Source organism: Cervus canadensis, chromosome 14, assembly GCF_019320065.1.
Source record: "Cervus canadensis isolate Bull #8, Minnesota chromosome 14, ASM1932006v1, whole genome shotgun sequence".
Lineage (NCBI taxonomy): Eukaryota > Metazoa > Chordata > Mammalia > Artiodactyla > Cervidae > Cervus > Cervus canadensis.
In genome coordinates, this window is record NC_057399.1 from 26793545 (window position 1) to 26808668 (window position 15124).

General features: G+C 39.9%; 1 protein-coding gene across 4 annotated transcripts in view; it reads left to right on the top strand.

Moving 5' to 3' along the window:
• The window catches only part of APBA1 (amyloid beta precursor protein binding family A member 1), a 230763-nt gene that overhangs the window by 120752 nt on the left and 94887 nt on the right, over positions 1-15124 (top strand). The window contains exon 2 of one of the 4 annotated variants that reach the window (XM_043486837.1): positions 12277-12409. The exons of the other annotated variants lie outside the window; for them this stretch is intronic. The gene's annotated coding sequence lies outside the window, so the exon portion shown is untranslated. The remainder of the gene's footprint in view (positions 1-12276; positions 12410-15124) is intronic. 4 annotated transcript variants of the gene reach the window in all.

Here is a 15124-nt window from a genome sequence, read left to right on the forward strand (position 1 = left end):
CAGCTTTATTCATAATTGCCCAAACTTAGAATCAACCAAGGTGTCCTTCACCCGGTGAATAGATAGAGAAACTGTGATATATCCAGACAATGGAATATTCAGCATTAGAAAGAAATGAGCTATCAAACCATCAAAAGATATGGAAGAACCTTAAATGCATATTGCTTAAGTGAAAGAAGCAATCTGTGAAGGTTACTTACTGAATGTTTCCGATTGTATAATATTATGGAAAAGGCAAAACTATGGAGACAATAAAAAGATCAGTGGTTGCCAGGGGTTAAGGGGAAGGAAAAGATGAGAGGTGGGATACAGGGGATTTTTAGGGCAGTGAAACTATTCTGTTTGATACTATAATGGTGGATGTCATTATACATTTATCGAAACACATAGTGTGAACAACACAAAAAATAAACCCTAATATAAACTATGCACATTGGATAATAATAACATCTCACTAGATTTCATTGGTTGTAACAAATATTCCACTAGTGGGAGATATTAGGCTGAGGCAGATGAATAGGAGGGAGATATGTAGGAACTCTATATACTTTCTGCTCAATTTTGTTGGGAAGCTAAAACTCTAAAAAAGTAAAGTCTATTATTTGTTAATTATGTAATTTTTGGGTCTAGGTATTAATCAGTTTTATTATAGATAGCTATATTTTTAAACTATTTTCAAAACTAAGATTATTTTTACAAAGGTAAAATTCTTCTGTTTAAAAAAAAAAAAAAAAAAGGATATCAACTGGGATTATCCCAAAGAGCAGAGATGTGTGATCATCTTTCTTAAGCAACATTCTCTGATTTAGAACTAAAGAAATAAAAGAGCATGTTTATTGATAAATTGCTTTTCTATAGTGTATTTACCTTTCTTTTGGAAACATGCTGTCAAACTTTTCTCCTTTTTTTCCAGATTTTCATTACAGTGTAAGGTATGAGGGTTGCAGAGATGAATATCAGACTCCTGACCCAGACTAGGGAATTAGAAAGAGAGGTAGGGATGGCTCCTAGAGGCAGGAGGAACAGGCGTTTCAGCTCTTCTTCTCATTGTTTCTTAAACAAATGAGGTTGGCCCAGGAAAGCTCTAAGAGCCTTTCTTATCCTTAAATTCCATGGATTTGGGATATAAGCAAATCCTTTCACCTACAGATGAGGAAGGGAAAATCAGCACAAATTTCCCACCCCTTCCAGGGTGCATCACCAAGATGTTTTAAAGATGTCAACCCTTAATTAGAATTTTAAATTGGGAGAAATGTGTGCAGGCACTTCAGGTGCAATTAGTGCGGCAGATTAAAATCATTTTGAAGTGACCTCATTCACTTCCCAAACTGTTTAAATTGATTTTACAATTTTCTGCCCGTGTAAGTGGCCAGATAATGTATAGATAGCTGGGGAACTACTAGAATATTTTAATGTCAATCGAGAAAAAAAAGATAAAAACTATTATAGCTTGTCTTTTTACTGCATCAGTGAAAAAGGAGAAGGGGGCTTCATACTTTTTCAGTGGGCTTTTACAATATTTTCAGTATATCTGGAATGCCGAAATTCTGTTGTATTTCATCACAACCAAGCAGCCCTTATCTCTGCTGAGTGGCACCACTAAATAAAAATGTTGTTTCCCTATAGGAAGAGAAACTATAAACCCAGTCAAAAGACAAATAAAACATTGGGAGACGATATTTGCAACAGTATGACAGTCAAAAGGTTAATATTCTTCACTCTTTTAAAAATCCTCTTCCAAGTGGGTAAGAAAAGGACTTGATAGAAAAGCAGGCAGTTCACAGAAAAGAAAATGCAATGGCCAATAAGCCTGTGGAAAAGAGGCCACTTTGTTAGTGGTGAGGGAAACTCAAGGTAAAACAGAACATATCAGATTGGCAAAAGTGAAATATATTGATAACAACTGTTGTTGTTTTGTTATTGTCACTAAGTCGTGTCCAACTCTTTACAACCCCATGAGCTTCAGCATGCCAGTCTCCTCTCTCCTTCACCATCTCTCGGAGCTTGCTCAAACTCATGTCCATTGAGTCGGTGATGCCATCCAACCATCTCATCCTCTGTTGCCCCCTTCTCCTCTAGCCCTCAGTCTCTCGCAGCTTCAGGATCCTTTCCAATGAATCAGCTCTTCGCATCAGGTGGCCAAAGTATTGAAGCTTCAGCTTCAGCATCAGTCCTTCCAGTGAATATTCAGGACTGATTTCCTTTAGGATTGACTGCTTTGATCTCCTTGCCGTCCAAGGGACTCTCAAGGGTCTGCTCCAGCACCACAACTGGAAAACATTAATTCAGTGCTCAGCCTTCTTTATTGTCAACTCTCCCATCCATACGTGACTATTGGAAAAACCATAGCTTTGACTATATGGACGTTTGTTGGCTGTATAAAGTGATGTCTCTGCTTTTAATGCGCTGTCTAGATTTGTCATAGCTTTTCTTCCAAGGTGCAAGTGCCTTTTAATTTCGTGGCTGCAGTAACCATCTGCAGTGATTTTGGAGCCCAAGAAGAGAACATTTGTCACTGCTTCCACTTTTCCCCCGTCTATTTGCTATGAAATGATGGGACCGGATGCCATGATCTTAGTTTTTTGAATACTGAATTTTAAGCCAAGTTCTTCATTCTTCTCTTTCACATTCATCAAGAGGCTCTTTAGTTCCTCTTCACTTTCTGCCATAAGGGTGGTGTCATCTGCATGTCTGAGGTTGTTGATATTTTTCCCAGAAGTCTTGATGCCAGCTTGTGAGTCATCCAGCCTGCCATTTCCCATGATGTACTCTGCATTAAGTTAAATAAGCAAGGTGACAATATACAGCCTTGACGTCCTCCTTTCCCAATTTTGAACCAGTCTGTTGTTCCATGTCTGGTTCTAACTGTTGCTACTTGTCCTGCATACAGGTTTCTCAGGAGACAGGTAAGGTGGTCTGGTATTCCCATCTCTTTCAGTATTTTCCAGTTTGTTGTGATCCACACAATGGCTTTAGCATAGTCAATGAAGCATAAGTAAATATTTTTGGGGAATCCCTTGCATTTTCTATCATCTGGTGGATGTTGGCAATTTCATCTCTAGTTCCGCTGTCTTTTCTAAATCCAGCTTGTACATCTAGAAGTTCTTGGTTCATGTACTGCTGAAGCCTAGCTTAAAGGATTTTGAACATAATCTTGCTAGCATGTGAAATGAGTGCAATTATATAGTAATTTGAACATTCTTTGGCATTGCCTTACTTTGGGATTAGAATGAAAACTGACCTTTTCCAGTCCTGTGACCACTGCTGAGTCTTCCAAATTTACTGACAGATAAGAGTGCAGCACTTTCACAGCATCATCTTTTAGGATTTGAAATAGCTCAGGTGAAATTCCATCACCTCCACTAGCTTTGCTCATAGTAATGCTTCCTAAGGCCCACTTGACTTCACACTCCAGGATGTCTGGCTTTCAACATCTGTTGAGGGAACAGTATTTCTCTGTCTCAAGATCCATTGTGGAATAATACTGGTGGCCCCTCTCCTTGGCCCCCATTCCCTTCTGCCTAGAAGAGGAGGACTGTGTCATGAATTTGAGAAAGGAAGCTGTGTTGGATTGGTGCCATCTCTGTCTCTTTTCCAGCTCTGCCTGCCTGCAGTGTGTGTGTATTCTGATGTGCTCCAACCATTTGCTAAGCTTCCCCAGACAGGCATAACACTTGTGAGGGACACCTGTGTTTGACTTATATCCCAGTGACTTGCGTACATTTATTTAATGCAGGGGTGAAGTGTAAGACAATTTGGCTGAAACTATACAGACAAATCATCCAATCCAGCTTTTCAGATGATGTTTTAAAATCTCTATTTGTGTGCCTCCTATATCTCTTTGCTGGCTCATAACCTGAAAATAGAAGAATGCTTATTGATTCCTGTATGCCCCTCTTCCCAGAAAGAAAAGAATACATATATCCATGACCGCACATGGGAAGATTGAGATTGCTTGGAGTTGGAAGGGAATAACTAAACTTTAGGGGGGAAACACCTAGCACTGTTATCACACCTAACTTGTGAAGGAGTCTTTTGGGCCTAGAAAAGAGAACAACAGTCTCAAAGGCCCCTTGCTTAATCATCTAACTTCGGAGAAAACAGAGCATAACCTTAGTTCCATCCTGATGCTCCAGGCCAGTTGCATCTATCTGGGACTTATCACCCCCTGTCCGGAAACCTACCACCCCCTACACCCGCTCATAAGACTTATCACCCCCTGCCTAACTACAAGTGTCATCTCAACAAAAGAATACTCAAAATATCCCGCCTGATTGATGTTTTGCTTATCGCTTCCACAAACCTCCCTATAAGTATGAAGCCTCCCTGATCCCTTTTGGCGCTCAGCCTGGTCATTAGGCCGACTGTCGCCCCTCCTTGCCTGAATAAAGGTAACCTACTTCTGTTGAGGTCGTCTTTCCTTTTCTGCCTCGCCGGAACTATGCCTTACAACTTGTGTCTGCTCGCCCGAGCACAGTAAAGCCAATCTACTGATACTGGATTGTGGTGACGGGAAATCCAGCATTTATTGCAGGTGCCAAACAAGAAGCTCAAAAGTCCTGAGCTTCTCAAAGACTTTCAGAGTAAGGCTTTTAAAGACAAGGTGAGGCAAAGAGTTGCAAAGTATGTGATCAGCTCATGGACGTTCTTCCGATTGGTCATTGGTGAGGTGGCCAGAAGTCAATATCATCAGCCTCCTGGTTCCAGTCAGTCTGGGGTCTACATGCTTGTGGTCAGCGCACAGTTAGCTTCTTCCACCCGGTAGGGGTTTCAGTATCTGCAAAACAGCTCAAAGGGCATGGCTCAGACTACAGTCTACAACCTTTGAGGAGGAACTAAAGTTACTTGACTTTGTTTAATGGACCAACTATTATTATTTTGTCTTGCTTGACTGTTTGCCTTTGTTTCTGCATTTTCTCACTCCTCTCATTAAGTTTATTCTTTGGACTTTAGGGAAAGCCTAGGAGGCTAAGGTTTTTCTACAAACAAGAAGCAGGACGAGGGTGAGGGGCAGGGTGTCTATCACTGGAAGGCCCCATGGGTCCTGCTTGGTTACAGCAGTTTCTATTAATTGGACATGTCTACGTTTGAATGGGCTTCCCTGGTGGCTCAGAGGGTAAAGCGTCTGCCTGCAATTCAGGAGACTCGGCTTTGATCCCTGGTTCAGGAAGATCCCCTGGAGACGGAAATGGCAACCCACTCCAGTATTCTTGCGTGGAGAATCCCATGGATGGAGGAGTCTGGTAGGCTACAGTCCACAGGGTCACAAAGAGTCGGACACAACTAAGCGATTTCACTTTCACGTTTGAATGATGTGATTTGGTCTCTTCCATTTTCTTCAACATAATCCAAGAGGAGGGCACAGTGGGTAGAGGTATGGAAGCATCAAAAGTGTCCTTTTTCATATCTGCAAGTTTTTACATCTTCTCAATCAAATTAAGAGAATAGTTACACTATTCTCTCTAGCTTTCTATGTGTTTTACATTTTCCATAGTAAAAATTGTTTTAGAATGCTACTTTCAAGTAGCATTCTCACTTTTAGGAATATTTTTCTTAGAAATAACTGTAGCAGTCCATATGGATATATATCTATGAGGATGTTTATTAAGACACTGTATAAGAAAAATATGGAAATAATCTAATAATCATTAATAAGAAAATGGTTATATAAATGACATATATGTTGACCTAATTATTAAACAGAGTAAATTAGGGGAAACAGTCTCATGTGGCATCAAGCAAAATTCACACCATCTACTTTATCCTTTATTCTTAAGTATGAACAGACAGGAACCATCAAATACATAGGGGAAAAAAATAGCAGCATGAAAGAGAAAGGGCTAAGATAAACAGAAAAATGGACCCCCAGAGGAAGCAAAGACAATCCAGGAAACTTCAAACAGCTCCATTAGTATGTTCAGAGTGATCCAAGAATTCATAATATCCATTTTGAAATGACATGAAATCAGATAATAGAAAAAGAAGGCGCTTTTAGAGATTAAAGATAGGCTGTCCAGAAATCTGGTAGAAAACCTTGGGGAAAATAAGTGAAGCAAAAAAGAGAAAGAGATGAAGTTAGTGGAGAAAAGAGAAATATCTTGGAGAGATCTCTGCACTCCCATGTTCACTGCAGCATTATTCACAATTGCCAAGATATGGAAAAAAGTTACATGTCCATCGGATGATGAATGGACAAAGAAAATGTGGTATAGATAGATAAAGACCTATATATATCTCTCTATATATAGATATGTATTTATATATATCCATATATATAATATATATCCATATTTATATATACCCATATATACATACATATACATATACATATACATATATATATATAATTGTTGTTTCTCCTAAGAAACCTGGTTTGATCTCTTTGCAGTCCAAGGGACTCTCAAGAGTCTTCTCGGACACCAGTTTCAATTCTTCAACACAGCCTTTATGATCTACTCACATCCATACATGATACTGGAAGCGTTAGCTGATACTATAGTGGTAATCATCTTGCAATATATATAAGTGTAACAAATCAACATGCTGCACACCTTACACTTATACAATGTCATATGTCAATCACACCTCAGCATTAAATGCTGGAAACTCACTATTTGAACAAGGGCCTCAGACCAGCAGCGAGATCATCACCTGGGGGCTTACTAGAAATGCAGGTCTCAGGCCCATCCCAGACCCAGCAGTCAGGATCTGCATTTTAAGAAGACCCCCAGGTGATTCATATGCTCATGGACAGGCTAGAACACACAGGATCATGACTTCAGGGTAAGAAAAAAAATTATTATGAACTTATAATTCTATCCCCAATGATCAGTCGAGTGTAAGGGCAGAATCAAAGCACTTGGCAAAATGCGTGCATGCATACATGCTCAGTCATGTCTGACTCTTTTGCAACCCCATAGACTGTAGCTTGCCAGGCTTCTCTGTCCATGGAATTTTCCAGGCAAGTATACTGGAGTGGGTTGTCATTTCCTTCTCCAGGGGATCTTCCTGATTCAGGAATCAAAACCATGTCTCCTGCATTAGAAGATGGATTCTTTACCACTGAGCCACCTGGGAAACCCACTTGAAGGAAAAATTAAAAAATACAAGAAATTTTCCCTTCTGGTTAGTGATGTAGATAATATGGGAGGCTGTGCATGTGTGGGGGCAGGGGGTAAATGGTAAATCTCTGTACCTCCCTCTCAATTTTCTTACAAAGCTAAAACTACTCTAAAAATACTCTTCTTTTTTTTAAAAAAGATAGTATTTAAAATTATAAATGTAACCAATAAAATATAATTATTAAACATTGGGAGGCTAAAGGAAAAGGAGATTAAGTGAACTGAATTCTCATTTTTCATCATCTTTCATGCCAAGAAGTCAATAGATAGTGCCTAAATTAAGTCAGTGAATTGTGATACATATTAATATTATGTAGAGCTAAGGAGGTAACCTGTAGAAGAACTAAAAATAGTAACAGGATAGTTTTCCTCCTGTTACTCAATGATTCTTTTTTAAAGCTGAGAGGCAATAACTTTTTTTGAGGCCTCTCTGAAATGGACCTGTGCATGGCTTGATTAGAATAATAGAAACAAACTCCCAAATTTTACTGTTGTAACATGTTAAAAGTTAATTTACTAACGGTTGCAGTCCAATGCAGGTTATTTTTGGTCTGTAGGCAGTTTTCCTCCATGTGGTCAATTCAGGGATCCAGGCTGCTTCCTTCTGTGATTCTGATATCCTCCAGGCCTCAGACTCTTCTGCATGTATCCAGGGATGGGGAAGGACAGCATGGAAAAGGCAAACTCGCTTCCTAAATGACCTGGCCTGAAATGACATCCTCACTTCCACTTTCATTCCCTTGGGGAGAACCAGTCATGGCCCCATCTAGATGTCAGGAGGGCTTGTAAATGTAGTTCTTGGTGACCGTTCTACATCGTGGAGGATGAACTCCAAGTTTTGGTGGGAAGCAGAAACAAAACATTTCAGCCACACTCTATATCCTCATAGCTAAGTATAAATGGCATGTATCCCTTGCACCTCCTCAGAAGGGCATGTGGATTCTGGACCCTGCAGAATCAAGGGCCCTGCAGATAGGAAGGCTGGTGTGTTGATCAGATTTGCTCTGAGTTGTTTGAAAATTTTTAATTCCTTTCCTCTGCTCTGATATCATATAACCAAGCACGTTTCTATAATCATTTCCCTTAACTTAGTAGATCTGTATCTTTTAACTGGAGAGTATGTCCTCTTTGTAAATTAATAAATCAGTGTTATTAACATAATGGTACAGTGCTGCAGTTCATGGGGTCATAATAACTCAGACTTAGCTTGGCGACTGAACAGTGAAAGGAGAGACTGGGCAATATGCTGCCTCCTAGTGGCAGCTTCATTAACAGCTTCATTAACACGGGTGTGACTTTGAACTGGTCAAGTAATCTCTCCACTCCTTGGTGTCTTTATCTGTAAAATAAGGGACTTGGGTTTTGCCAATCCTGTCTGTTCTTACTGTTTATTCCTTTATAATTCTCTCCACCAGTGAACTGATAATACTGAGTTTCTGGAGTGCAGACAGAGTGACCACAGTCTGGACTAGAAGTATGGCAACTCTTAAAGTCTTCTTCGCCACACCCACCCCTGCAACCCATCACAGAGACTTCACTCGTGAATAGTGAGGCTCAGAGAAAAACAAGGTTGAGAAACAGTGTGGTAGCAAGGAAGCAGACTCATGCCGAGAAATCTCCATCAGTGCATGCGCGTGTGCTAAGTCACTTCAGTCGTGTCCGACTCTTTGCAACCTCATGGACTGTAGCCCACCAGGCCCCTCGGTCCATGGAATTCTGCAGGCAAGAATACTGGAGTGGGTTGATTCCAGAAAAGAAAGGTTTTTATGGGGATTCAGCTCATTAGCCCCACTACAAACCCTCCTCAACAAGTCAGGGTGATCAATTTTTCCAGGCACTTTACAGTTCATAAAGCCATCACCATCCCTATAGGGTAAGCAGGGCAGGTATTATTTTCATTACAGATTTAATAATTTCATGGTTCAAACCTTAGAAAGTATAGAAAGGCATGTCATGAAAAGTCCCCCATTTGCCCAGTTCTCACTCTTCATCCTCCCACCTCCCAAAAGAAATAAGTACTTGTGTTGGTTTTTTGTCATTTTAGAGATTGTCATGCATATATGTTCTTTTCCCTCCTCTACATATAGCACAATATTCATTAGACCCTGTTTTGACCGTGCTTTAATTTAATATATCAGGGAGTTCTTTCTATTATCTGTACATAAAAACCACCCTTTGTTTTATAGCATTCTATCTAAAATTTGTTTTGTTTCTAGCCTTTTGTGAATACAGATTATGCTTTAGTAATTTAAATAGAGTTGAACATAAGTCATTTCATACACTTGCATATGAATATATACATAAATGCCTCAGAGTGGTAATATTGATAGGTACTTTCAAATTACCCTTCACTGACCCCTTTTATAGATAAAGGACTGGTGGTAAGAATTTCTAAGTGCAAATCATAGGCTGTATACAGCTTGCCTGCTCACAGGTGTAATTTTCCTGAGTCAGAACCAGATGGCTGTGATGGGTCTGCTGTTGTGCGCTGAGAGGGGCTGCTGTGAGGCGGGCAAGCAGGACAGCTCACCAGAGTGCAAGCTGGAGGAATGAGGCTTGGTCAAAGCGGAGCACCGGGAAGTCACAAAGCAGATGTGAGCCGAGCGCTACCAGTGTCAGAGCAGGTGTTTTTGAGCCAGAGCCCAGGGTGTGGACACTGGCTCATAGAGGCTCCGGAAATAGCAGTTACACTCGTCACGGGGTGGTCTTTGAGCCAGGTGGCCAGGAGGTGATTCTCTGTGCCAGTCAGTTTCCTGCTACCCACACCCAGGGTCACTGGGCCTCAGACTTGGGACACGGATAGCTCAGTGGCAGAGTTGTGACCAATCATATCACTTAAGCTTAGTGAGGGATAGTGGGGTAGTTTTGTTAAAATGGGGCAGCCTTGCTTGCATATTTTAAATAATAAAATATGTATATATATACATATATGTATATTTATATATTCTATATAATATGATGGCAGCCACTCATTATGGCTCAGATGGTAAGAAATCTGCCTATAATACAGGAGACCCCAGTTTGATCCCTGGGTCAGGATAATATGATGTTTATGTTAGATATATTTAAATATTTTATATATTTATGTTATTTATATATGTCACATATAATATATAATTATACATCTATATTTTTACTTATATAATGTATATAACATATAATATGAAGTATATTTTAATATGTATGCATATATAATTACATATACAAATAAACACATAGAATTTTTTTTATTTGTCCAGTCACTCAGTCGTGTCTGACTCTGTGACCCCATGGACTACAGCATGCCAGTGTCCTCTATCCTTAACTGTTTCCTGGAGTTTGCTCAAATTCATGTCTGTTGAGTCAGCGATGCTATCTAACCATCTCATCCTCTGCCGCCTTCTTCTCCTCCTGCCCTCAATCTTTCCCAGCATCAGTGTCCTTTTCCAATGAGTCAGCTCTCCCCAGCAGCTGGGCAAAGTATTGGAGCTTCAGCTTCAGCATCAGTCCTTCCAATGAATATTTAGGGCTGATTTCCTTTAGGATTGACTGGTTTTATCTCCTTGCAGTCCTAGGGACTCTCAAGAGTCTTCTCCAACACCACAATTTGAAAGTATCGATTATTCAGTACTCAGCCTTCTTTACAGTCCAACCCTCGTATCTGTACATGACTACTGGAAAAACCATAGCCTTAACTATATGGACCTTTGTTGGCAAAGTGATGGCTCTGCTTTTTAATATGCTGTCTAGGTTTATCATATCTTTCCTTCCAAGGAGCAAGCATCTTTTAATTTCATGGCTACAGTCACCATCCACAGTGATTTTGGAGCCCAAGAAAATAAAACCTGTCACTGCTTCCACTTTTTCCCCTTCTATATCCTATGAAGTGATGGGACCAGATGCCCTCCCAGGTGGTGCAGTGATAAAGAATCCACCTGTCAGTGCAGGAGATGCAAGAGACACGGGTTTGATCCCTGGGTCAGGTAGATCCCCTGGAGCAGGTAATGGCAACCCACTCCAGTATTCTTGCCTGGAAAAGTCCATGGACAGAGGAGCCTGGCGATCTACAGTCCATGAGGTCACGAAGAGCTGGACATGACTGAGCATGTACAATAGAAATTATACATGCATATAAATTATACACATTGTATATAAATTACATTTAAAATACATATTTAATAAATATTTAAGTAATGGAATTTTTCACATACTTTATTTTTTAGAGCAGTTTTAAGTTCTCAGAAAAATCAAGTGGGAAGTACAGAGAGTTCCCATACACCTTCTCTCACACATATGCATAATCTCCCTCACTAACAACCTCCCACAGCAGAGCAGTACATTTATTACAATTGATGAACCTACATTGACATGTCATTATCACCCAAAGTCCACAGTTCACCTTAAGCCTCACTTTTGGTGTTGTACATTCTGTGGGTCAACAAGTATATTTTTTATTCTTTTTCTTGGTGCTACATTAACACATTGCCAGCAATCCTGTGAGGTAGGTGCTATTATTACACCCACTTAGAGAAGAGGAAACTAAGGCACATAAAGTTAAGTGATGTGGCCAGGGTCACATAGCTAGTGAGTGTTGGAACTGAACTTGAACCTAGCGATGTGACTTCGAGTATGTTCTAACTGCTGTGCTGCACTGCCTCTGATTTGGTTCCCCGATCCCTGGGGTTCTCTTTACTCTTCCCACTCGTCCTCCAGGTGAGCAAAAAGGGCTCCATCTGTTCTTACTTACCTGGCTGTCCCAGAGCCTCACTGTCTGTCTGAGGAATCTTTGAGCAGCTTCTGTTATTCTCTGCAGCAGGAGCCCTGGGTGCTGAAGAGCGGGGAGCTGTGGGTTAGCTGGGGCTCGAGCCTAAGGGTTATCAGTGAGGACAGAAGGGGAAAGGGAGGGTGAGGCTGGACGTGATGGAGAGAGGAGAGGAGCAGGGACACTGGCCTCAGGGACACGGAGGTCTGAGATTAAAGGACAGCAGTGAAAATTAGGGGAGGAAAGAACATGGGACCAGTTCCTTTGAGAGACCAAAAACCAGACGGTATGGGACACTTGGTTCCAGGTTACAACAACAATTAGGCTTTTCACTCATTCATTTATATGTTCATAACCTCTTGTTATTTAGAGGGAAAATTCTGATAACTGGAAGGTCTTTCATTTGTTGAACAGGGTGGTGTTATATACTTTTGGAAGAGCTTGAACACAGATTTTCCAACAAAAGAAGAGAGTTTAGGAAGCCTAAAAGGAAGATCTAGAATTGCTCTGTACAGTATAGTGGATACACATGGCTATTGAGATGCGTGTAAGTATAAAATTCACATTGAATTTTGGTGACTTAGGGAAAAAAGAATGCAGACTGTCTCAGTAATAATTGTTTAATTGGACATATGTTGAGATAATATTTTGGGTCTATTTTAAAGATTAAATATATTATTAAAATTAATGGTACATTCTTTACCTTTTAAAAAAAAAGTGACTACTGGAATTTTTTAAATTATCTACGTGATTTGCAATATGTTTCCACTGAACTGTGATGATCCAGAGGAAAGGGATAGGAACCACAAAGACTCAGGACTGTTAGGGGACAAGTTACAAGAGAGGGAAGCCCTATAGCTAACAACAGAAAAGGAAGATGTGGGGAAAATTAATCGATGAGGTTTTGGAAGGGTAATGGGTGTGCTGTGCAGTGTAGAATCTCGCCCCAGTCTTCCCTATGAAATCTTCAGTAAAATCTACATTATTTTAAAATTTTATTTATCTATTTATTTTTGGTTGTGCTGGATCCTTGTTACTGCTCAGGCTTTCTGGTGCACAGGCTTCTCATTGCAGTGGCTTCTCTCGTGAGCACAGGCTCTCGGCGTGCAGGCTTCGGTAATTGCAATTCACCGGCTCAGTAGTTGCAGCTCCCAGGGTCTAGGGGAAAGTGGTTGTGGTGCATGGGCTTAGCTGCCCGGTGGCATGTGGGATCTTCCTGGACCAGGGATTGAACCCATGACCACTACATTAGCAGGCAGATTCTTATCCACTGGACCACCAGGGAAGTCCCAATTTTTAAATAAAGTAAATTAAAAATAATTCCTTTTGGAGAAACTCATGAATTCTCTTGAGGTGACTAAAAGCCTCTGGATCCTAAAAAAAACTTTGAATTTCACTGGTCTATATTTGGGACCTAAATGAAATCAGTAAATTAGAAATTCCGAGCGTTAGATACTCTACCTCTTTACATTCTAGTCAGCATGTCCAAGGAACTCTTAAGAGTTTCCAAATTATCTGTGAATCATTTTTAAGAGAAAATGGTTTTCTTCTTTCCCCACTTTATGGTTTTTTTTCCCTGTTAACTTGTGCTAATGTGACTCAGTTGAGAGAATTGAGAGAGTTGATTGTCCAGGGAGGCTTTGAATCAATATGAGATTTCTGGCTCATCAAATTCAAATTCAAGTCATCACCAATGTTGCCACCTAATAGTTGCTTAGTGCATTTTTTCTTTGGGTTTTGTGAAGCTGAATTGTCAGGGAGCGATCCTTCCTGGATACAGCTGTTTTTAATCATTTATTGTAACCCTTGCGTATCAGGTATGAGGCATAACAGAAAAAATGTCTGAGGACAATGGCCAGCATACCTGATGCTGTCTTCTTGTGAATAAAAAGAACGTCAGAGACAAGAATTTAATTTGAAGCTTCATAATTAGGAGTGTGCCTGACATTCTGGCGTTAATTTTGGGGAAGGAAAATGTTAGAGGAAGTTACAGAAAACTTGAGGGAATAGAGAGAAGCAAGTTAACTGACTTCCTAATGAGCCAAATAATTTGTAAAAGTAATAGTAGCGGTAAATTTGAGATGATATCGTCTGAAAGGAAGGACTATATTTTAATGAATAACAGTTCAATTCATCCTGAGCCTGGTATTTCCCGTTTCTGGGATGAAATAATGAGCCTCTGAAAACTAACATGGCTGAACTGATTTTAGAGATCTACTGTCTTTAACATGAAAGTGTGGTGTGTCCATGGCTTTCTGTATAATAACAGAAAAGAAATACCAGGAAAATGGTTCAAGTTGATTGTAACTGGTGATTAGTACCCCAGAAGTGAATGTCGTGTACCACAGAGATAGTAAAAGAAGTGGAGGGTAAGGAAAGGAAGTTATGTATGGGGCATGAAAAAGAGGGATTATAATGAGGGAAAAATGCCAATTTTGTGTAACCCACAGTAAATATGGATTATGTGGCCATGTCTGATTTTATACCACGGTCATTTCATAAAAATTCAGATAGACTTTTAATCGGCTTTGATCTCCAGACAATGTCCCTTGAGTTTTCTATAAAATTTACAAGATTTTCCCTCTGAGTTTGCATGATTGTCTTAAGCTTATTTCATGCCTTTTATTGAAATCAAAATGATAAATGAGTGATTTGTCTAACTCCCGGAGTTAGACAAAGAGCCAGACAATCAGATAATCTGCATCCATTCAGAAGTTTCTAAGGCTGGGTTGTGATCAGAGCTTTGAGGTCGGAGTGACTAAATTCATCCAAGTGAATGAATTAATTTTCCTGCCTGTTTAGTGTTAACCACAATTATACAGATTTCAAGGTGGATGAAAATAATGAACCTGATTTTGTAGCCATCACACAAGAATGTATTGCTTCAAATGGCCTCAGTTCCTCTGTTTACTCTGCAAGGATAAAAGCAGATGTGAAAAATGTGGCCATAGGCCAAAACAATATTTAAAGCCCTCTATTGGAGTTGATTTCAGAGCCCAAACAGAGTCTTTTTAATAATCTTGGCTGTCACATATCTTCATTCTTTAGGGATGGATTTGTGTTTGGAGAACATCAAACAGCATTCACAGCCAAATTTTGTAAATAAAGTGGAAGATACATTTGGATGACACCCTCTGAGGTCAAACATCAGATGTGACTAGATATGACTATAGAATATTGAAAACAGTTTGCTGGTAGCTTCAAATACCTCAAATTAACTTTGAAATCAGTTCCAATAAAGGAGTGGCTAAAGTATTTTCAG